The following is a 22,815-nucleotide window of genomic DNA, read 5'->3' on the forward strand; positions in this document are numbered from 1 at the left end:
CGGGGGCGGGGGCGGGGGAGGGGTTCCTTCTGGGGCAATGAAAGGATTCTGGAATTAGATAGCCGTGGTGACGATAAGACAGCCTCATGACTGTAGGAGATGTGATCGGAACATAACTGAACGTTTAAATTAAAAGTACGACAGTAAAAGGCACGCTGCCGCCCATCCCCAGCCTTCCTCGCTTCGAACACACCGTCCCACCCCCTCCTCACTCTACCCAGCTGTCCTGGAAGCCTCCTTGTATGGACGTCTTTCATCGTGCTGTGGTGGCTGCAACAGCATTTGGCTTTCATGGGCATTTCGGTTTGGGGGCAGAGCTGGAAGTTGTACGGTGTCCAACCCGGTGAACAGGGATGAGGAACGTTTGGCGAGGCTGCCTTCTGCTCCGTGGCGCTAACTAGCGGCCTTCACCATGATTTTGGCCACGCCTCGTCAGGACGCGCGTGAAAAAGACTCCAGAAGGGCTTCGGAATGGCAGTAAAGGGGCTCAGTGTGTTCAGAGTGAGGCAAAGTATTACGAGGGGCCTCATAGTAATGTCTTTTCCGGTAATAGATTTTTTAAAAATGTAGACAGTCAAGATACAGTGTGATCACACTTTTGTACTAAACATCAATTGTGTTTTTAGAGTATGTGAATTACCTTAGTTATTTTCTCAGTGCTGAGACCCAATCCCCAACACTAACAACCCTAAGGAGGGGCGAATTATTTGGGCTCCTGTTTTCAGCCCATAGTTGGCTGGCTCCAAAGCAGAAAACAGCATGGCAGAGGGGCCTGGAGGAAAGGCGCTCCTGTTCAGGCAGCCAGAGGCCGAGCGAAGGGAGCAGCCGTGAGGGGCCCTCGTCTTCCTTCCAGACTCCACCTTCCAGCAGCAAGTTGGCTGTTTTGCCCCCGTAATTCAGTCACCTTCTCAAAGCTCTGCCTGTGAGCACAGGAGGCTCTGGGAACAGTGTTGCTCTGAACCCCATGAACTGCCTCTCCACATCGAACCCCGCGGTGCACCTAGGACCATGCGCAGCCTCGGGCACGAATGGGGACGACATGTTCCTCAGCTGCTGCGGGACAACTGCTACCAGAAAGGCACTCTGTCAGCCGCAGCGGTGAACGCTGCATTCTCTTTTATTTAGTTGGGTTTGAGTCCGGTGTGGTGGTGCACATCTGTAATTGCTTCACGCTGGGAGGCTGAGGCAGGAGGAACACAAATGTGAGCCCAGTCTGGTCAACTTGGCAATTGAATGAGACCTTATCTCAAAGTAAAACATGAAGGACTTGGAATGTAGTTCAGGGTAAAGGCCCTGGGTTCCAAAAGAGTCAGGCTGCGGTTGAGAAAAATGGAATGGGTTAAAATACCTGCTAAACACTTCTTCACAAGTTAATTAACTGATGTCGGGTCTCTACACTGAGCTGCCATTTGGATCAAGTAAAATTAATTGTTTTTAATACTGCAGGGTGGGAGATTTAGCTCAGTGGTTCCGCTGATTGCCTTGCAAGCACAAGGATCCAAGTTCAATCCCTGGTACCAACAACAACAACAAAACACAAAAAACTGGAGAGTTTTTTTTTTTTTTAATGCTGCAAATACTTCTGTACCTCTGGTAATAAAAATATTTCTACATGTCCTTGTGAGATCATGACTTGTAATGATTGATAATTTTGTTGAGAAATATATCTAAATGACATCTGCTAAGGATGGGGTTGTGCTGTTTTCCATTGTTGTTCATTTAGGTCCCCAAACTCGGAATCCTCATGGCTTTGGGAAGTGCTAGTGGTGGGGAGAGAGAGGAAGAGAAGGTGCCAAGGTTTGAGGAAGTCTTGGCATGAGGTGCGGGGATTTGCTAGGTCTTTGGATCTATCCCTGTCGGGTACCATTTTCACTACCGTACCAGTTGTGTCTTCTGCTCCCGCGGCCGCACTCTGGGTAGGGCTGAGGGTGGTGTATTGTGGCTCACAGTGGCATGGAGTGGGTGGCTGGAGCTGAGGGCTGCAGTGTCTGAAGACCGGTTTTCCTCAAGCAGTTGATGGCTGGCTGCTAGGACCTCCGCAGGGGCGATCCCTGGCATCTCACCTACCTCTGCATGTGACTTCCTTTCCTCAGAGCATGGTGCCCTCTTCCTGGAGTAAAAATCCCTGGGGGTGAGGCAGAAGTGAGAGTATTTTTTGTGACTTGGCCCAGGAAGTCATGTAGCACCTCTCTGCCTAACTCTACTGGTGCAGACCGTCTAAAAGTGCACTCGGGCTGAAGGGGAGACTTGCAGACTCCACTCCTGCATGGGAAGAGTGTCATTGCTGCCTCCTGGAAGGAGCTTGTGAGGTGACACAGACTGTGGGGCCATCTCTTGAAACTACAGTCTGCACCATGTGGCCCCAAGATTCAGAGGCTTCAAAGAACCCTCTTATAATTTTCTGGGTCAACTCCGTGGTCCTTTGGATCCACATCATGAGGCCAGGCTTCTCTTGCTACGTGCTTTTCAGCATGGTGGTCTCGGGGGGCACAAACCAGGACAGAGGCACAGACCACATGGCTTGTTGAGATACAGGACCCACCGGTCACACCTCGTCTGTCTGTTGGTAGAAGCTAGATGTGAGAGGACCTCAACTGCAAAAGCGAGGGAGGAAGAGTCCTTATCTTGGTTTCTCAGTTACACGTCACCTCTGCCACAGTTGTCTCATTCTGTCCACGAGCAGTATGTGCTCACCTACGCTTCCAAAAGCCTCGTGCCAGGGTGACGTTAGTTCAGGTGTCATCATTAAACCACAGCCAGAGTGGATGAGGGTCTTCTTGTGTAGATCCTCCTGATCCAGAAACTGGGAGGCCAAGAGAAGTTACCCGCCACCTCACTCTCCACCCCTACCCAGCATCCAGTGGTGGGCTAGGGGCAGGATTATGACAGAAAGCTCTCCTGCTCCGAAGGGCAGCTATGACGTACAGTTAGCAGTCACTGAACCCTAGAAGATCTGCACTGTCACTGGGTGCATTTGCCAGCTCTGTGCTCTGAGGCCAGGGGACGATCTGTAACTAGAGGCTGTTCTGCGTCCTTGGAATGGTTCCCTACTCTAGCCCCATCTGCAAGCACAGCTGCTCGAGAAGTCAGCTTAACTCCTCCTGCTCTTCAAGGGAGGGAAACTCCCTTTTTAGAGACTTTGCCTGGCTCCACACCTGTATCCGAGCTAATCCTTTAATCAACTCCAGGAGCTGCACCCATCACAGTGATTCTGTTTTTCAGATCAAATTCTGACCGAAACAAAACCAGTTAAAAATAGCTGACCCCACGTTCCCAGAGTGACACATCGTGGATGTGATCTTAGAATTGTGGCTGGTCCGTAGTGGGTCAGGAAAGATGCAGTATCCAGATGTGGGATTATGATGTGAGGAATTCCAGAGGACACAGACAAACCTATACCCTTGAGATACAGCTATTTTTAAAATTTAGTTAGACTTCTCTCAGGTACAACATCTTGTGATGATTCTGGTGCCCAAAACCATAATGACACAGCTCGTAATGTACTTTGGATCAGATAAATCTGAACAGTCCAGCCTGATAGCCCAACTAGTGACCCAACTAAAATAAGTATGGCCCCTGAAGGAAGAGGCCAAATCATGATGCTCCCGGGGATATGGCAAAGCAAATCCTGATTGTCCTCTACTTCAAGGGATGGCTGGGTCAGTGAGATCAAGGGAAGCCTCTGCTAAAACCAAGCAATCCTGGTAGGATTTACAGCAGAAACACCGACTATTGGTGGATCAAGGGTAGCAATGGCACTGTAACCTGAAATTGGGTTAAATGCTCTGCCTTCCGCATTTTCTCATCGAAGGATCAAGCTAGCTTGCATACTAGGCTCAGCTCCAGGAATCTTCAGTGAAGACAGTGCTAAAGTCTAATAAATGGGGGCTTAGCTAAATGACTGACTCCATGGTCAAGCAGATGGAATTAAAATGGCTAGGTAAACACTGGAAAGTCATTCTGGGGAAAAAATCTATGGAAAGCACTGGCCACATATGGAGTTAACAAGCTGTTCAAGGAGAAGTTCATAAGCACAATGATAAAATAGATGCTCTAATTTGAACCAAAAGCCTATGGGGCAAGAGGAGTCGTTTCCATCCCTGAGTTTGTTGGTGGAAGTATTACGGAGGTGGGTTTGTGGGAGATTTCGGGTGTTGGGCACCCCTGTGCGTGTGGCCTGGAGGGTGAAACGTGTGATCTACATTAGTGAAAGCCAAATCAGATGTACTTTAGTTTAGGGTTAGAGCTTGTTCAGCATTATAAGGAGACCCCGTAGTTATCTTCCCAGGGACTGTTTCTGAGGTAACAAGGTTACACAGGACTTCGTTACAAAGTAACAGCAGATGGCACTGGCTTCCTCTCTTGTGATTATGTTCAGGGTCAAAATGTGAGAAAAATGTGGGAAGGGTTGTGTGAAAGATGTGCAACCCTGACACTGTTCATCCTAGCCAGAGAACTTCTTTAAAATTTTAGCTTTATTTTATAGTAGTGGATTTTTGAACAGAGCTACGGTCTCAAAGCTGTGTTTTCTTATTTTGAGGCAGGGTCTTGCTAGGTTGCCCACACTGAGCTCAAGATCGCCTCAGCTTTCCAGAGTGCTTGGATTACAGGTGTGAGCCATTACTTCCAGATCCCTCAGCATTTGTTTTTAAGCCACCAAATGCATTTCACAATAAAGGAGTGACATGGATACACGATGGAATCTTCATTTTCCTTATAGTCAACTGTAACTGGAATAAGGGAAGGACGCAATGACCTGTTGAAGGGCAGTAAAACACTTCGAACCTGAATTGATCAGAAATGGGCCAAAGGTTCAGACGAATAAAAGGATGAATGGGTATAAAGAGTCATACAGCATGTGGGAGGTATCCTGAGGCAGTTCCATAATCCATCCGGTAATGATACCCCCAGACAGGGATGAGGATTATGAGGAAAGACTTTTGAGGTACCCAGTTGTATTTAGCTTTCTCTTTTCCTTTTGCTACCTGATGGGAGTCAGTGGCTACCCTCCCCGATGAAACAGGAAGTGTTCCTGAGAGCTGTCCCTCTAATGCCCAGTAGGGGAGGAGGGCTATTTAGACGAAACTTCTAACAGCACCCAACACCTATGTTGTAGTATTTGAGAACTGACTATTCACAGAAAGGCTTGCCTCAAAGGAGAGAGCCAGGCATGGTGGTACAAGCCTATAATCTCACTCTGTGTGAGGCTAAGGCTGGAGGGCTGCAAGTTCAAGCCCAGCCTGGGCAATTTAGCAAGACCTTATCTCAGAAAAGACGGCAAACGTAGCTCAGTGCAAAGGCCTGGAGCCAATCAGCAGCCCCAGGGGTGGGAGGGAAGTAGGATGAAGGCAGAAGAGAATCAGTAACTGAGGAACCAGATGACTCGGTGTAGTGAAGAACAAATTAAGAAAAAAAGGACACGAAGATGTAATGAACAAAAGTTACATTTGCCCTTTTATACAATCTTGGCTACAGTGTGATGCTGCACTATTGATTGTGCTTGGGTGATGACGGTGTTCGTGACCAGATGTACAACTCAACAACCATTTGTTAGGACCCTGGGACTACAGATTTCATGCATAGTATATACTTTGTACTTGTAGGAATGCAGATGAGTACCTTTAGCTTTGCCTACACTTAGGTTAATTAGTAAATGTTGTGTGGCAGGGGAACCTCTGTGTCCTGGTACTCGAACATTATACGCTAATACATTTCAACATCGGTGTCATAGTCCCCTCCTCGTTGCTGAGACCTGATACCCAGAACCCACAATTTAGAGGAGGAGCGGTTTGTTTTGGCTCCGGTTTCAGCAGTCTCAGTGTTTGCATGGTTGGCTGGCTGTAGGCAGAAGCAGCACGGTGGGCGGGACTGATGCAGAAAAAGCTGCTCACCTCATGGCACACAGGAAGCCGAGAGGGTCCAGGGAAGAGTCGGAAAGGTAGCTGAAACATTCCAACCTGCTGCTTCTGACCAGGCCTCACTTTTTAAAAAATTTTGTTCTTTGCTACAGTCTTGCAGTACGTAATGTTCACATTCCTGGTGTGGATTTGGTACATGTATATAACACGTTTCACTTGTTTTCATCCATTTTCCCGCATCTCTTCCTCTTCTCTCCATCTTTTGATCCCCTTCCCGTTTGAGGAAGATCTATCTCTAGACTTCCTGTCAGCTACGTTTTATTTTGCTCTTTGTTTACAACTTTGGTTTCTCGTACAAGAGAAGCCATGCAATATTTAAGCTTCTATGCCTCATTTACTTCACTTAACATTATGGTATCAAGATCCAAGTTTATCTTTCTTTATGACAGAGTGGAGCTCCATGGTGCATAAAAAACACATTTTCTTCGTTCACCTGTTGATAGATTGCTTTCAAGATTTTTTTTCTGTTATGAATTGTGCTGTTAAAGACATGGCTATGCATGTTGTATTGTAAGATATCTTTAATTCTTTTGGGAAAATATCTATTAGGGGAGTAACTGTCACATGGGATTGCTAGTTCTAGTTTTTTGGAAAACCTCTCTACTGATTTTCATAGTGGTTGTACTAGTTTACATTCCTATAGAAAATGTATAGGGTCCCTTATTTTTTTGCAGTTTCACCAGTATTTGTTATTATTTCATTTATTGATGGCCATTCTTTCATGGGTAGTGTGGAATCTCAGAGTTGAATTTGGATTTCTTTAATGGCCAGTGAGGTTGAGCATTTCTTCATGTTTTTATTGGTCATTTATACTTCATGAAGTAACTTTTCATTTCCATTGATCATTTTTGATTAGGTCGTTTATTTGGTGATAAATGTTTTAGTTCTTTATTGTAGGTATTAGTCCTCTGTTTAAGGGGTAGCTGGCAATTTTTTCTTTCATTTTATAGTTTTTTTTTTTCACTTTTTTCCTGTGCAGAAGTTTTTAATTTGATGTAGTCCCATTTGTTGATTCTTGGTAATTTTTCCTATTCTTATGAGGCTTTTAAAAACATTAATTGTATTATTACATTTTAAATATACATAATGATAACATCCAACATAGAAAATTTGTACCTGTACATGATATATCTTGATTTTTTTCCCCCATTTCCCTCTTCCTTCAACCTCCTTTTCTCCTTATTTACAAGAACTTTGTTTCCACTTTTTTCTTCTATTCTGTTTTTCCTTTTCCTTCCTTTCTCCTTCCTTCCTCCCTTGGAACCCTTCCCATTTGAATATTTTCTTCCTATCTTGCAATATCTGTTATAACTTTTGGTCATTATCTACCCTTTCAGTTTCTCACACCAGAGAAACAATGTCATATTTAAACATGTGTGTCTGATTTATTTCACTTAAGAGTATGATCTCAAGGTACACCGATTTACCTAGACATTTCTCGTTTATCTTTATGGCAGAATAGTCCTCCATTGTATTGAAAAAAATTACATTATCTTTATCCATTCATCGTTGATGGCCATTTGGGCTGTTTCCAAGTTTTAGCTATTACAAACTGCTGCTATACACATGGGTGTGCATATATTACTGTGGTATGATCCTTTTAGTTCTTTTGGATAGTTAGCAAAAAGGGGAAATAGCTGGGCCAAATGGAATTTCTAGTTTTAGTTTTTTTAGGAATCTGCATACTGATTTTCACAATGGTTACGGCAGGCAGTCTACACTCCCACCAGCAGTGGAGAAGGGGTCCTTTTCCCACACAGCCATGCTGGCATATGTTTGTTTGTTCATTCTCTCTTTCTTTCCTTCCTTTGTACTAGCGATTGAACTTCGGACCTTGTGCTTGTGAGGCAGGAGTAGAAGCAATGAGCTAAGTCCCCGGCCCCTTGGTTGATTTCCTGATATCTGCCATTCTTTCTCGGGTGAGATGAAATCTTGGTGTTATTTTAATTTTCATTTCTAAAATCGCCAGTGATGTTGATCATTTTTCATCTATTTGCCATTTCTACTTCTTCATCTGAGAAGTGTCTATTCATTTCAGATGGCCATTTTTGGATTGGGTCTTTAATTATGTGGGGGGGTGCTGGATTTTTGAGTTCTTTATGCATCCTAAATATTAGACTTTGAGGAATAGCTGACAATGTCTTTTCCCCACTTTGGATTGTCTCTTCACTCTGGTGGTTTCTGTTGCTGTGCAAAAGCCTTTTAATAAGATGAGATCCCAGTTGTTTTGTTTTGTTTTTTTTTTTGGTACCGGGGATTGAACTCGGGTCCTTGCGCTTGCAAGGCAGGCCACCGAACCGCTGAGCTAAATCCCCGGCCCCCCAGTTGTTGATTATTTTTAATATTTCCTGTGTGATCAGGATTTTGTTCATGAAGTCTTTGCCTACACCTATGTCTTCAAGAATTCTACCCATTCTATCTTCCAGCAGATTTAGTGTTTCTGTTTTAATATTTACATCTTTGATCCACTTTTAGTTTAGTGTATAGTGAAAGGTATGGGTCTAGTTTTAATCTTTGGCACATGGAAAGCCAGTTTTTCCAGCACCATATTATTAAAGATGCTATCTTTCAGTGAGGGAACTGGTCCCTTTTTTAAAGTTATGGTGGCAGAGTGTGTTTGGAGTTATTTCTACATCTTCTAATCTGTTCCATTGATCCTCTACTCTGCTTTTTTTTTTGCTTGTACCATGCTGTTTTTAACATGGTAGCTTTATAATATAATTTCAAGTCGGGGATTGTGATGCTCCCTGCCTTGCCTTTGCTGCCCAGAACTGCCTTTGCTATAGGCCTCTAGGATTGTTTTCTCTAATTCTTTGAGGTATGCTATTGGGATTTTGATAGGCATTGAATCTGTATAATAATTTTGGAAGTTGGCCATTTTCACTATATTGGTTATATTCCACGAAAAAGAACAAAGGATGTCTTTCCATTTTCTGATATCCTCTTTGATCTCCTTTTTCAGTACTATAGTTTTCAATGTGAAGGTCTTTTACTTCATTAGATTGATTCCTAAGTATGTCACTTTTAAAAATGCTACTGTGAGAGGTGTGGTTTTCCTAATTTCTCTCAGTGAGTTTGTTATTTGTATACAGGAATGCTATTGAATTTTTAAGTGTTGGTTTTGTATCCAGCTACACTACTGAATTTGGTTATTAAATCTAGAAGTCTTCTGGTTAAGTTTTTGGGGTCTTCCATGTAAACTATTATGTCATCTGTAAATAATGATAATTTAACTTCTTAATTTCCTATCCTTATTCCTTTTCTTTCCTTTGACTGATTGCTCTCTGTTTTCAAAAATGCAGTGAATTGCCAGGGATTTAGCTCAGTGTTTCTGCTGCCTGCCTCATAAGCACAAGGAAGGTTCTGAGTTTGAACCCCAGTACCCCCCCAAAATTGAATAATAGTGGTGATTGCAAACATCCTTGTCTTATTCATGATTTTAGAGTGAAAAGCTTTCAGCTTTTAACCATTTAGTATGATGTTGTCTGTTGGTTTTGCCATAGATGGGGTTTATCAGCTTTAGATAAAGATCTTCCACCTTTATCATGAATGAGTGTTGGACTTTATCAAATGCCTTTTCTGTGTCCTATTGAGGTGATTGTGTGGTTTTTGTCCTTGATTTTGATACAGATTATTACATTTATTGATTTGCTTATGTTGGACCATCCCTACATTTCTCGCATGAATCCTACTTGGTCATGGCATATAATCTTCTTGATGATTTGTTGCATTCTGTTTGCCAGTATCTTAATTGAGGATTTTTGCACCTATGTTCATTAGCAAGATTACCCATTAGTTCTCTTTTTTGGTTGGATCCTTCTCTGGTTTTGGTATCAGGGTAATGCTTGCTTTCAGAAATCAATTTGGGAGTATTGCTTCCTTTTCAATTTCATTAAAGAGTTTGAGGAGCAGTAGCATTACATTGCCTCTAAATTTCTTGTAGAATTCAGCAGTGAATCCATCAGGACCTGAGCTTTTTTTGTTGGTAGGTTAATTACATCCTCAATTTCATTGACTGATATTGGGCTATTTAGAATTTTTATATCCTCATGATTCAGCTTTGGCAACTAATATGTATCTAGGAATCTGTCCATTTCTTCTGTCTTCCATCTTATTAGAACACAGGTCCTCAAAGTAGGTACTGATGATCATCTAGATTTTTGCAGAATCTGCTGTGACTTTACTCTTTTTTGTTCTTAATTGCATGGATTTGAGTCTTTTCTCTCCTCTTTCTGGATATAGTTGGCTAAGGTTTTGGCAGTTTTATTTAGTTGGTTTCAGAGAACCAACTGTATGATTCATTCATTCTTTGTATTGTTTTCTTAGTCTCAATTACATTAATTTGTTCTCTGATCTTTATAATTTCCTCCCTTGTACAAACTTTGGGCTTGACCTGTTCTTCTTTTTCTAGCAGCTGGACATTCAACATTAGGTTATTTGAGGTTGCTCTATTTTTCTGATGTGGGAATTTACCATTATAAATTTTCCTCATAGAACTACTTTCATTATATTCCATAATTTCTAAAATGTTGTATTGGCATTATTGTTTAATTGTAGAAACTATCTAGTTTCTTCAATTTCCTCTGTGACCAACTGGTCATCCAGGAGGGAGTTATTTATTTTCCGTGTGTTTGGGTAGTTTTTGTGGTTTCCTTTGCCATTGATTTCCAATTTCATTGTACTATCATCTGATAATATGCATGGGTTAATTTCAGTTTATTTACATTTATTTAAGTATGTTCTATGAGACAGCATGTAATCTATTCTGGAGAATTGTCCCACATACAGGTGTGAAGAATGTGTGTTCTGATATCATAGGGCAGAACATTCTGTAGACATCTACTAAGTCGATTTGTTCAAAAAGTTTGGTTCAAGGGCCAGGGATTTAGCTCAGTGGTTCTGCCACCTGCTTCACAAGCACAAGGAACTGAGTTCAATCCCTGGTACCAAAAAAAAAAAAAAAAAGTTTGGCTCAGTTTTGATATTTCTTTGATTTTTTTTGTCTAGATTTATTTATGACAGTGGGATATTGAAGTTCCCTATTAGAAGTGTATTGATGCTTATTTGATTTTTCATGTCCATTAATATTCATTTTATATAGTTGTGTGTGCCGGTATTTTGTTCTTACATATTTATGATATCTCTTGGGTTGTTCCCTTAACAAGTATGTAGTGACCTTCTTCATCACAATCAGTCTTAGCTTGAAATATGCTTTTTCTGCAAATAGAAGAGCTACCCCACCTTTTTTCTGGGTTCTTGTAGTGTGGGGTATTGTTGTCAGTCCTTTGACTTGTAGTCTATACATTTCTTTGTGAGTTAAATGTGAATTTTGTATGCAGCATATTGTTGGATCATGTTTCTTGTTCATTCTGTCTCTTTTGATTGGTGAATTGAGACCATTTACATTGATGGTGATCAGTTTATTGACTTATCCTTGTCATATTATTTTCCTGTTGTTGGTTCCCTATATTTCCCCTCTGTTTAATCACTTGCCTTTCATAGTGGAATCTTCCTACTGGTGTTCATAGAATTGCAGTCTTCCTTATCGCTTTCTAAAATATCCTTCTGAATATTTGAGTGCTGGTTTGGTTATCATAAATTTCTTCAAGTGTTCTTTGTCATGGAACTATCTTATTTCTCCATGAATTTTGAAAGATAGTTTCATGGAGTACACCAGTCTAGGTTGGAGGTTTTCTTTTAGGACTCGAAACAGTTTACTCCAAGATCTACTTGATTTAAGGGTTTATGTTAAGAAGTCTTCTGTGATTATGAAGGACTTTATAGGTGATTTGTTTGTTTTTCTCTAACAGCTTCCTAATACTCTGTTCTTGTGCTGAAATTCTGGAATCTTGACTATTATATGCCTTGGTGTAGATTTTTTGGTCAGGGCTAATTGGAATTCTACATACTTCACTTATGTGTGTCAATTTTTTTTTTCTATCTTGGGACATTTTCTGTCATTTCTGTGAACAGTTTTGTTTTTTTTTTTGCGGGGGGAAGAGGGGGTTATTTGTGCTGGGTCCTGCTTTTTCACTGACTTTGATCAATCTTATATTCTTTGCATTATTTTGTAGTTGTAGGATTTTTTTTGTTTGTTCCCATGCTATTTTTGAGAAATCTTTCCTTAGTGATTGCTAACCATAGTTATATCTTCTAGGTCTGATATCCTGTCCTTACAGTCTGCTGTATATACTTTCAACAAAATTTTTAATCTCCTGGATATCTGTTTGAATATTTCATGGATTTCCATTTCTTTCCATGGACATTCATAGTTTCTATCATTTTCCTAAGCTCCTCTATTTTTTTAAAAAAATTTGATTCTGCTGTAGATTTACTGAGCAAGTTCTTCCATATGATTGTCGTCTCTCTCTTTTTTTTTTTTTTTTACACTTTAGGAGTTATTTCTGATCTGATTTTTTTTCTATAGCCTCACTCATTTGTTTTGTTACTTCTGCTACCATTTCAGAAAATTTAGGTGGGCAACTTCTGATTTCATCTACTTCACTATCCCCTGGACTTGTCCTGGGTGGGCTGGAGGTGTGGGGTTGCATCTTGCTCCTGTGTCTTATTATTTTCTATTTTAAAAAAAGTTTTCTGGTGCTCACTTCAGCAGCACATACACTAAAAAGTTTTCTGTGTTGATACTTGTAAATTGTGTGTGGTAGGTAGTTTTATTATTAGTATTGAGGCCTCCATAGGAAATGACTATTCTTTAGAGATGTCTTCTAGGTATATCTGGCTCTTGGACATTGAATCTATCCCAAGATCTTACTTTCTCAATGTATTAGGGAATGAGAAGTTGCTGTCTGTTTGGTCCAGCATCCAATCCTTTGGTACTGGACTATGGTAATGACCATGTCCCAGACGATCAGTTTTGTCATGCAAGGAAGAACTGATCACACAGGTATGATATCCTGGCTATTGTAGTTCTATTATCAGTAACAATAGCATCAAGCATAGCCTAGAAGCTGACAAATTTGGTAGCTATTAATTTAGTACAGTTAACCATAAAAGCAAGATCTACAGTTATATAACAAAATCCATTGTAAATCCAGAACTTGTATGCAGTGAATTTTCCCTTAATAAAGTGATTTTGACTTATGGGGGGTTAAGAAAGAAAGGGGAAAAATAGAGATAAATGAAGAAAAAGATACTAGAAGCGAGGGTGAAGGACAAAGAAAGATCACCCAAGCTTTGGGAAACTGGAGGAGAGAAAGAATGAAGAACACAATGAAGATCAAAGAGAACCAGAAAAACTAAAGACAATGTTCCCTCACATGAAAAAATTAAAAAATCAAAGAAGACAGTTGGGAAAAGAGAAAGAAAAAATGATGAAGGAAACAAAACAACAACGGTAAAAAACTAAACAACCAGTGTGTGGGGGAGATGAAATTTCTCTGACCACAAGCCTGTGGCTATCCTCTGGTGTTCACAGTTCCATGGTAGAGTTTAAGTCAGAGCCCACTTCTGTGCTGGGTGACACCTACCAGTCTGCAGTAGGGTTCATGGTGTGTGGGGCAATCACATTGAGCCTTGGCTAGGGTTGGGGCTGGGCAACACCTCTGTTCCTTCAGCTCAGCAGACGTGCAGGCTGATCTTGGCCTCTGGCTATGAGGGCTAGGGCCTAAGTCTTCAGCCAGCGACACAACACCCTAGATGTCCCTCCACAGCCCACCCATGTCTTCTCACTCTGTATGTCTTTGCAGTGGTTGCTCAGCCAGGTGCTGTGGGACTTTGACCCTGGGAGCCCTGAGACAAAGCCCACAGCTGCTCTGAGACCATGTTCAATTGGCCCGACCCAGCCCTTGCACAGCCTCCCCTGCTCTAATCCTTGGGCACGTCTCTCTCATGATGCTGGGAGCAGGGGTGGGGAAATGCTTCTTCTCTCTGCACTGCAGTTCTCCACAGTCTCTCTCCTTGCTGACTCTGTAGGTTCCATATAACACACAGCACTTGCCCTGTTCCACTAGCATGTTTCTCCCTGGAGGACTCTGGGCTCAGCCACTCTCTGTGTGTCCCTGCAGGTTTGATGCTCCTCTCTTATGCAGTAAGCTGGGTATGGGAGTCCAATAATGATGATTCCCAACCCGGAGGTTATTTTTAAAATCAATTTTATTGGTACATTTTAGGTATACAATATGACATTCTTCATTGGAAATTTGCACCTTTGCATAATCTATCTTGTTTTTTTTTTCCTGTTCCCCTGTCCTCCCATCAACTCCTACATTCCTCCCTATTTACAAAGACTTTTATTTCCCTTTTTTCATGATCTCATATTAATTTCATTCCCTTCTTTCCTTTACCATACTCCTCCCACTTCCCCTTCGCGCCTTTTCTTCCTATTTCACATTATCTATTATACCTTTTAGTTCTTATTTGCACTTTCAGTTTCTCATATCAGAGAAACTATTCAGTATTTACACATGTATGTCTTATTTAATTCACTTAAGATGCGGTGATTGAGTGTCTCTGGAATTATTTCTGCATCTTCTAATCTGTTCCACTGGTCCTCAGGTCTGTTTCTTTGCAATACCATGCTGTTTTATCACAGTAGCTTTGTACTATAGTTTCACATTGGGGATTGTGATACCCCTACCTTGTCTTTATTGCCTAGAACTGCTTTTGCTATTCTAGGTCTCTTCTTGTTCCAAGTGAATTTTTGGATTGTTTTCCCAAGGTCTGTGAAGTATGCTGCTGGGATTTCAGTTGGGGTTGCATTGAATCTATATAGCGGTTTTGAAGTATGGCCATTTTCACCATGTTGATTCTTCCTACCCAGGAGGAAGGGATGTCTTTCTATTCTCTGATATCCTCTTTGATCTGTTTTTTCAGAGTGCTATAGTTTTCAGAGTAGAGGTCCTTAATTTCTTTTGTGATGTTGATTCCTAGGTATTTCAATTTTTTTGGATACTATTATGAAAGAAATTGTTTACCCCATTTCTCTTTTAGTGAGTCTGTTTTTCATGTACAGGAAAGCTATTGCTTTTTGTGTGTTGAATTTGTATCCAGCTACTTTACTGAATTTGGTTCTTAAGTCTAGAAGACTTTTGGTGGAGTTTTTTGGGTTTTCTACATACAGTATCATGCCATCTACAAATAATGACAATTTGATTTCTTCATTTTCTATCTTTATTCCTTTTATTTCTTTTTCTTATTTAATCACTGTGGCTAATATTTACAAAACTATATGGAACAGGAATGGTGATAGTGGACATCCTTGTCTTGTTCCTGATTTTAGTGTGAAGGACTTCAGTTTTTGACCATTTAGTATGATATTGGCTGTTGGTTTTTCATAGATGGCTTTTATCCGATTGAGATAGAGACCATTTGCTATTGTCTGCTGCTTGGTCTGCGGGGTTTGGTTCAGGAGCTCAGACTGGGAGGGTAAGGCATGGAATCACCAGGCAGACTCTGGGGGAGGTTTCTGGAATACTTCTTCTTTATTTAGGAAATGTACAGGCATTTGTACATGTGGACAACCATGGGGGAGGAGCATGGGAGGAGCATTTAATTACATGGCACTTTCTCATAGATGATGCAGTAGTGGAGAACATTGGGTGATATTGGCTAGACATATGGTGGGTGATGTTTTTCTTGGGCGAGGTGAAGGAGTCACAGACTAGGGGTGGAGGCGTAGCCTGTTAGATCCAGCCTCTATGCACTTAGGTGAGTTAGCTCAGCCTCAGAGAGGTCCTCAGGTTTGCTCAGAAGACAGGAGTGTGGCACACCTGGCCCAACCAGGCTTGAACTTCTCCCACAACCATTTATTTCAATTTTTTTGTAGGGTTTTTATCATGAATGGGTGTTGAATTTTATAAAGTGCTTTTTGTGCATCTATTGAGATGGTCATGTTTTTTGTCCTTTGCTCTATTAATATAGTGTGCTACATTTATTGATTTGTGTATGTTGAACCACCCCTGCATCCCTGGGATGAATCCCACTTAGTGTGTATGATCTTCTTGATGATCTTCTGCATTCTATTTGACATAATCTTATTAAGGATTTTTCCATCTGTGTTCATTAGTGAGATTTGCCTATAATTCTCTTTTTAGTTAGGTCTTTCTCTGCTTTTGGGATCAAGGTGATGCTTGCTTCCAGAAATGAATTTGGAAGTATTGCTTCTCTTTCACTTTTATTAAAGAGTTTAAACAGTAGTGGCAGTAGTTCCTCTCTAAATGTCTTGTAGAATTCAGCAGTGAAGCTATCAGGGCTCATGCTTTTCTTAGTTGGTAAGTTTTTAATTACACTTTCAATTTAATTGATTGGTATTTTGGAAATTTAAATGTATCTAGGAATCTGTCCATTTCTTCTGTATTTTCTATCTTATTGGTGTATATGTTATGGAAGCAGGTATTGATTATCCTCTGGATTTCTCCTGGGTCCATTGTAATTTCACACTTTTCGTTCCTAATTGCATGGATTTGGGCCTTTTCATTCCTTTTTTGGTAAGGTTGGCTAAGGGTTTGTCAATTTTGTTTATTCTTTTGAAGAACCAACTCTTGGCTTCATCGATTTTTCTTTTATATCATTCCTTAGTCTCCATTATATTGATTTCTGCTCTGGTCTTTATAATTTCCTTCCTTGAATGAGCTTTGGTTTGTCCTGGCCTTCTTTTTCTAGAAGCCCGAGGTTTGTCATCAGGATGTTTAATTGAGCTCACTCTGTTTTCCTAATATGAGTATTCACTGTTATGAATTTCCCTTGTAAGACTGATTTCATTGTGTCCCGTAGATTCCAATATATTTTATTGGTATTGTCATTTAATTGTAGAAACTGTCTGATTTCTTTAATTTCCTCTGTGACCCATTGCTTGTTCAGCAGTGTGTGGTTCAATTTCGATGTGTTTATGAAATTCTTGTGGTTTCTTTTGCTATTGCTCTTCACTGTCATTGCACTATGGTCTGATAATATATAGGTGATAATTTCACTTCCTTTGCACGTACTGAAACATGTTCTATGGGCCAGTGTGTGGTCTACTTTTGAGAATGACCCATGTACAGCTGAAAAGAATGTGTATTCTGATTTTGTGGGGTAGAATACTCTGTAAACCTCTGTTAAGTCCATTTGTTCACGAGTTTGGTTGAATTCTAGTATTTAGTTATTTTTTTTCTAGTTGATCTATTTGTGACAATGGTAGATTGAGGTCCCCCAATAGTATTGTATTAGTGCTTATTTTATTTTTCATGTCCATTAGTATTTGTTTTATATAGTAGGTGAACTAGTGTGTGGGGCATATATATTTATGATTGTCATCTCTTCCTCTCAAATTGTTCCTTTTACAAGGATGTAGTGGCCTACTTTTAATCTCTTGATTAATGTTGGTTTGAAATCCATTTTATCTGCAAATAGGACAGATACTCCTGCTTTTTTTGTGGTTCATGAAACAAGGAATAAAATTGTTTTCCATCCTTTTAACTTTCAGTGTATGGGTTTCTTTTTGAATTAATTGTGGTTTCTGTATGCAGTATATTGTTTCATCTTGCTTCTTGACCCTTTCTTACAGTCTATTTCTTTTGATTGGTGAATTGAGACCATTAACATTAATAGTTATAACTGATATGTATTGACTTATCCTTGTCATGACCTTTTTGTATTGTTTAATTCTCCCTCTTTGCATTTAATTTCTTGTTCTGCCTGATGGATTCATTCTGCTAGGCTTCCTGGGGTTGTGATCCTCATTGTCTTTGCCCAGGACATTATTTAAATATTTTTGGTGTGCTAGTTTGGTATTCATGAAGCTTCTCAGATGTTCTTTGTCATGGAAGTATCTCATTTCTCTATCAATTTTGAAAGATAGTTTTGCAGGGTACATCAGTCTGGGTTGGAGATTGTTTTCCTTTAAGTCTTGGAATACATCTCTACAGGCTCCTCTTGTGTTGGGGGTTTGTGGTGAGAAATCTGCTGTAATTCTGATGGGTTTTCCTTTGTATGTGATTTGTTTCTTTTCTCTAACAGCTTGTAGAATTTTGTTCTTTTGTTGGGTTTCTAGAGTCTTAAAGTTTTACAGATTTTTTTTTTTAATCATGGCTACCTGGAGTCCTACATGACTCCATTATCTGTTTGTCAAGTTCTTTTCCTGTGCTTGGGAAGTTTTCTGCCATTGCCTCTGTGAAGTTTGTGTGTGCGTTTTTTTAATGTAATTTTTACTCTGTTTCTTTTTTTATGTGGGGGTATGGGGGAATTGAACTCGGATCCTTGCTGTTGCTAGGCAGAGAGCAGAACCACTGAGCTAAATCCCTGGCCCTTTACTCTGTTTCTTTATTGACTCAGATCAGTCTTTTGTTATTCTTCTTCACAGCATCTAGCAACTGCTGGATTGATTTCTTGTGGTCCCTTATTTTTAAGACAATTTTCTTTTTCTGCTCACTAACTGCAATCCTGTCTTTTATATCTGATATTCTTGCCTCACGTTGGCTCATTCTGCTGTGTAAACTTTCAAAGGAGTTTTTAATCTCTTGGATATGTTTTCATCTGTTTTATGGATTCCATTTGTTTCCGATGCAGGGATTCCATCATGTTCCTCAGTACCTGTATTTTAAAAATCAGTGTCTGCTCAAGAGTTATTAACAATTTCTTTTTTTCCCCCTTTGGCACCAGGAATCAAATTCAGGATCTTGTGCTTGCCAGGAAGGAGCTGTGCTGCTTAGTTAAATCCTTGGCCCAAAGGATTTTTTTTTTTTCAGTAACAGGGCTTGAACCTTGCACTTGCCAGGCAGGTGCAGCACCACTGAGACACATCCCCAAGGAAGAAAAAGGATTTTGTTTTTCTGGTACTGGGGATCAAACTCAGGACCTTGCACTTGTGAGGCAGGCAGTGGCACCACTCAGCTGAATTCCCAGTCTTATCAATCATTTCTTGCACTATAGACACAATCTCTGTGGTTTTTTTTTTTTTTTGGCACCTGGGATCGAACTCGGGTCCTTGTGCTTGCTAGGCAGGGGCAGCATCACTAAGCCACATCCCTGGCCCATAATCTCTGTTGTTTTCTGAGAAATTATTTCTGATTTCACTTTTTCTAGACCCTCTTTCATTGCCACTTCAGGGAGTCCAGGTGGTTGAGTATCAGATTGTTCTCATTGCCCCTAGGGGTTGTTCTCTTAGGTGATCTGGAAGTCTGGTTTTGAGTTTTGTTTACATATCTTTTCAACAGATGCAGCCTGGCTGCAGCTTTGTTAAGGTGACTCTGCTTACCCAGTGGGCTTCAATCCTCAGGAAGCCTCAGAGAGACCGTCTCTCTGTTGCTCACCAATGCACCTATTTCTGGGTTCCAAATGGTGACCTTCTGGATCCCTGTGCTGTGCTATTTTCCAGGTGGGATTTTGGCTGGGGCCTGCACACACTTGGTGATGGAATCTGGGCAGGCCTCTGGCTGGGGCCTGCCCACTTGTGTATCTGTTTTTTGGGAGGCCTTTGGCTGAGGGCTGTGCAACTGGGTTGCTGGTATCTGCATAGGCTTATGGCTGAGGTGTCACACACTTACCAATGGTATCTGTGGAGGCCTCTAGCTGTGGCCTGTGAGCCTGTGAAGCTGTTTTCGAGGTGAGCCTTCGGCTGGGACCGGTCATTCAAGCTGCTGGTAACTTGGTAGGGCCTTGATTGGGACCTGCACCCCTGCACTGCTGTTGTCGCCTTGGGTGATATTTAGGTGGGCATCTGGCTGTTGCCTGCAAAACTGCACAGCTGTTTTCTAAGTAGGTCTTTGGCTAGGGCCTGCTAGCCCAAGCTGCTGGTGTCTGGGGGGCGTCTGGCTTGGACCTGTGCCCCTGTGCAGCTGTTGTCCACATGGGCTTCTGGCTGGGGCAGCACACACTTACTGATTGTGTCTGGGTGGGCCTCTGGGTGTTGCCTGTTTTCCAGGTGGGCCTTTGGCAGGGGCCTGTGCACCCATTCTGCTGGTGTCTGGGCAGGGCCCTGTCTGGGATCTGTGTACCCAAGCTGCTCTTGTTCACTCTGACTTCTCAGTTGCCAATTTTTTTATTGGATCTTTTATTTTGGGGGATACATATATAGTCTATAATTATATAGTCTCTATATAATACATATTCTTTATATTAGTCCTTTCCTCAGAGGAGTAGCTGGCATATTGTTTTCTCACTTTTTACATTGTCTATTGGTTATTTTCTTTGCTGTGCACAAACTTGTAAATTTGAAATAATCTCATTTGTTCTTAATATTATTTCTTGTATAATTTGGGCTTTGCTCAGAAAATCCTTGCCTACACCTATGTCTTCAAGAGTTTTATTTATATCCCAGCAGACTCAATGTTTGTTTTAGTATTTAGATCTTTGATATATTTTGATTTTAGTACATGAGGAGTCTAGATTTAACCTCATGCATGTGGAGAGCCAGTTTTCCCAGCACCTTTTGCTAATGTGTTCATCTTTCCTTTAGTATATATTTTTGGCCCCTTTGTCAATCATCAGATAGCTAGGGTCCCTGGGATTCTTACTGCATTTTATATTTTGTTCCATAGGTGGACATGTTCAGCTTGTTGCCATTTGTATCACTGTAGCTTTGTAATGTAACTTCAAATCCAAGATTGTGAGGGCTTCTGCTTTGGTTTTGCTGCTCTGGAATGTTTTTGCTCTTTTAATTGTCTTAAGGTTCTGTGTACATTTTACAATTGTTTTCTCTAGATCTGTGAGGAATACTATTCATGTTTTAATTGGTATTACATTATATTTGAATATTAGTCTTGGAAGTGTGTCCATTTAAGCAACATTGGTTCTTTCCAGGAGCAGGGGATAACTTTTCATTTTTTGATGTCCTCTTTGATCTCCTTTTTCAGAGTGATATAATTTTCATTGTATAGCTCTTTTGCTTCCTTGGTTAGATTAATTCCTAAGTATTTTTTTTTTTTTTTTGGATGCAAGTGTCAATAGCAGTTTTCCTAATTTGTGTTTTTGTTGATGTATCAGAATGTGTGTTAGTTTTCTATCCTGCTACATTGATGAATTTGGTTATTCTAGGAATCTTTGAAATTTTGGGGTCTTCTCTGTAATGGATCATAGCATCTGCAAATAACTTGAATTTTTCTATATGTATCTATTTTATTTCTCTTGCCTGACTTTTCTGACTAATGGTTTGAGTACTATAATATGTATTGAACAGGAGTGGGGATAGTGGACATCCTTTGCCTCATCCCTTATTGTGGAGGGAAAGCTTTTAGCTGTTCTTTTAATATGATGGCAGTAAGTTTTATCAAACTGCAATAAGGTTCTGAGGGGTTTCATCACAAATGGATGTTGGATTTTGTCAAAGATTTTCTGCATCTCTTGAAATGATCATGTATTTCTTGTCTTTGCTTCTGTGTGGTATATTACATTTATTGATTTGTGTATGTTGAAGCATCCTTGTATCCCTGGGTTGATGCCTACTTGGTCATTATATATTTTCTATTTGATTTGTACATGGTTTGCCAGAGTCTTGTGGTGGGTTTTCTATCTGTTTATTAAAAATATTTGGCTTTTTTTTTAGTTGACTCTTTATTTGGTTTTGGAATTAGGGTAATTCTCACTTCCAGGAATTACCTTGGGAGTACTGCTTCCCTCTTGATTTCACCTGGTTTTAGTGGTGAGTAATTTAGGTTTTAGTCTTTTCAGAGCTGGTAGTTTTTTTGTTTTTTTTTTTTTAAATTGCTGCTTCAATTTCATTGCCAGTTTTGGATTATTCAGTTTTTTAAAAAAACGTTTTTAAATCTTGGCAATTCATATTTATCTAGGAATTCATCCATTTCTTCTGGACTTATATTTATTGGAACAGAAGTTTTTAAAGTACTTGCCAATCTGGATGTTGGTGGTGCTGTTGTGGTTTTGTTTATTTTTAATTGCACTTATTTCTTTTTTGGGGGGTGTGAGTGGCTAACAGTTGGTCTATTTTATTCTTTTGAAGAATTGGCTCTTTGATTCATTTTCATTTTTTGGTCTTAATTTCATTTCTGAGCATTATTTTTTCCTTCCTTTTACAAACTTTGGATTGTTGGTTCTTATTTTTCTAAGACCTTGAGGTGCACTTAGGTTATTTGGGCTTCCTCTGTTTTTCTGATGTGGACATTTATGGATATACACTTCCTCTTTAGGATTGCTTTCATTGTGTCCCATAGGTTCTGGTATGTTGTATTGTTGTTTAATTTCTTCTTGATTTCCTTTGTGACTCATTGATTATTCAAACATGTATTGCTTAATTTCCAGTATTTGCATAACTTCTGTAGCAAACAAATCAGTGGTTTCTTTAGCCATTGGTTTGTAGTTTCATTGCCCTATGATCTGATAACATGCACAGTACATTTACTTGAACATTTTTTGTTTGTTAATATTTTGTCTACTTTGGAGAAAAGTCCATATTCTGCCAGAAAGAATGTGTATTCTGTTGTTGAGTGGAACACCACTGATATCTAGGAAGACTGTTTGTTTGAAGGTACAGCTCAACTCTGGTATTATTGTCTAATTGATCTATTGTGACAATGTGGTACTGAGATTCCCAGTATAATTTTGTTGAAATTTATATGATCTTTTACATCCAGTAGTGTTGTGTGTTAAGTTGGGTTTGCCAGTGTTTGGTGCATATATATTTATAATTGTTCTCTCTTCATGATGAGTTATTCATTAATATGTCAGCAACTTTTTTCTTTTTCTTGCCTCTTCTGTTCAGATTTGGATTAAAGTCCACTTCGAAAATAAGATAGCAATACCTGCTTATGAGGTCCCATAGCTTGAAATATTGTTTTTCAGTCTTTTGATATTAAGCCTATGAATTTTTTTTTTGTTAAATATATTCCTTGTATATAGCATACTGTTGGATTTTTTTCTTGATCCATTCTGTGTCCTCTTATTGGGAAACTGACGTTCACATTGAGTTAATATATTGACTTATTCCTGCCATTGCCTTCTGGGGTTG

At 40.1% G+C, this 22,815-nt stretch overlaps 1 pseudogene; it reads left to right on the top strand.

The window, feature by feature from the left end:
• The first annotated feature begins 1,028 nt into the window (after positions 1–1,028).
• Positions 1,029–22,815, top strand: part of LOC104856341 — a 28,675-nt pseudogene continuing 6,888 nt past the window's right edge.

Source organism: Fukomys damarensis, unplaced genomic scaffold (assembly GCF_012274545.1).
Source record: "Fukomys damarensis isolate Sample0158 unplaced genomic scaffold, DMR_v1.0_HiC HiC_scaffold_19, whole genome shotgun sequence".
NCBI classification, from domain to species: Eukaryota; Metazoa; Chordata; class Mammalia; order Rodentia; family Bathyergidae; genus Fukomys; species Fukomys damarensis.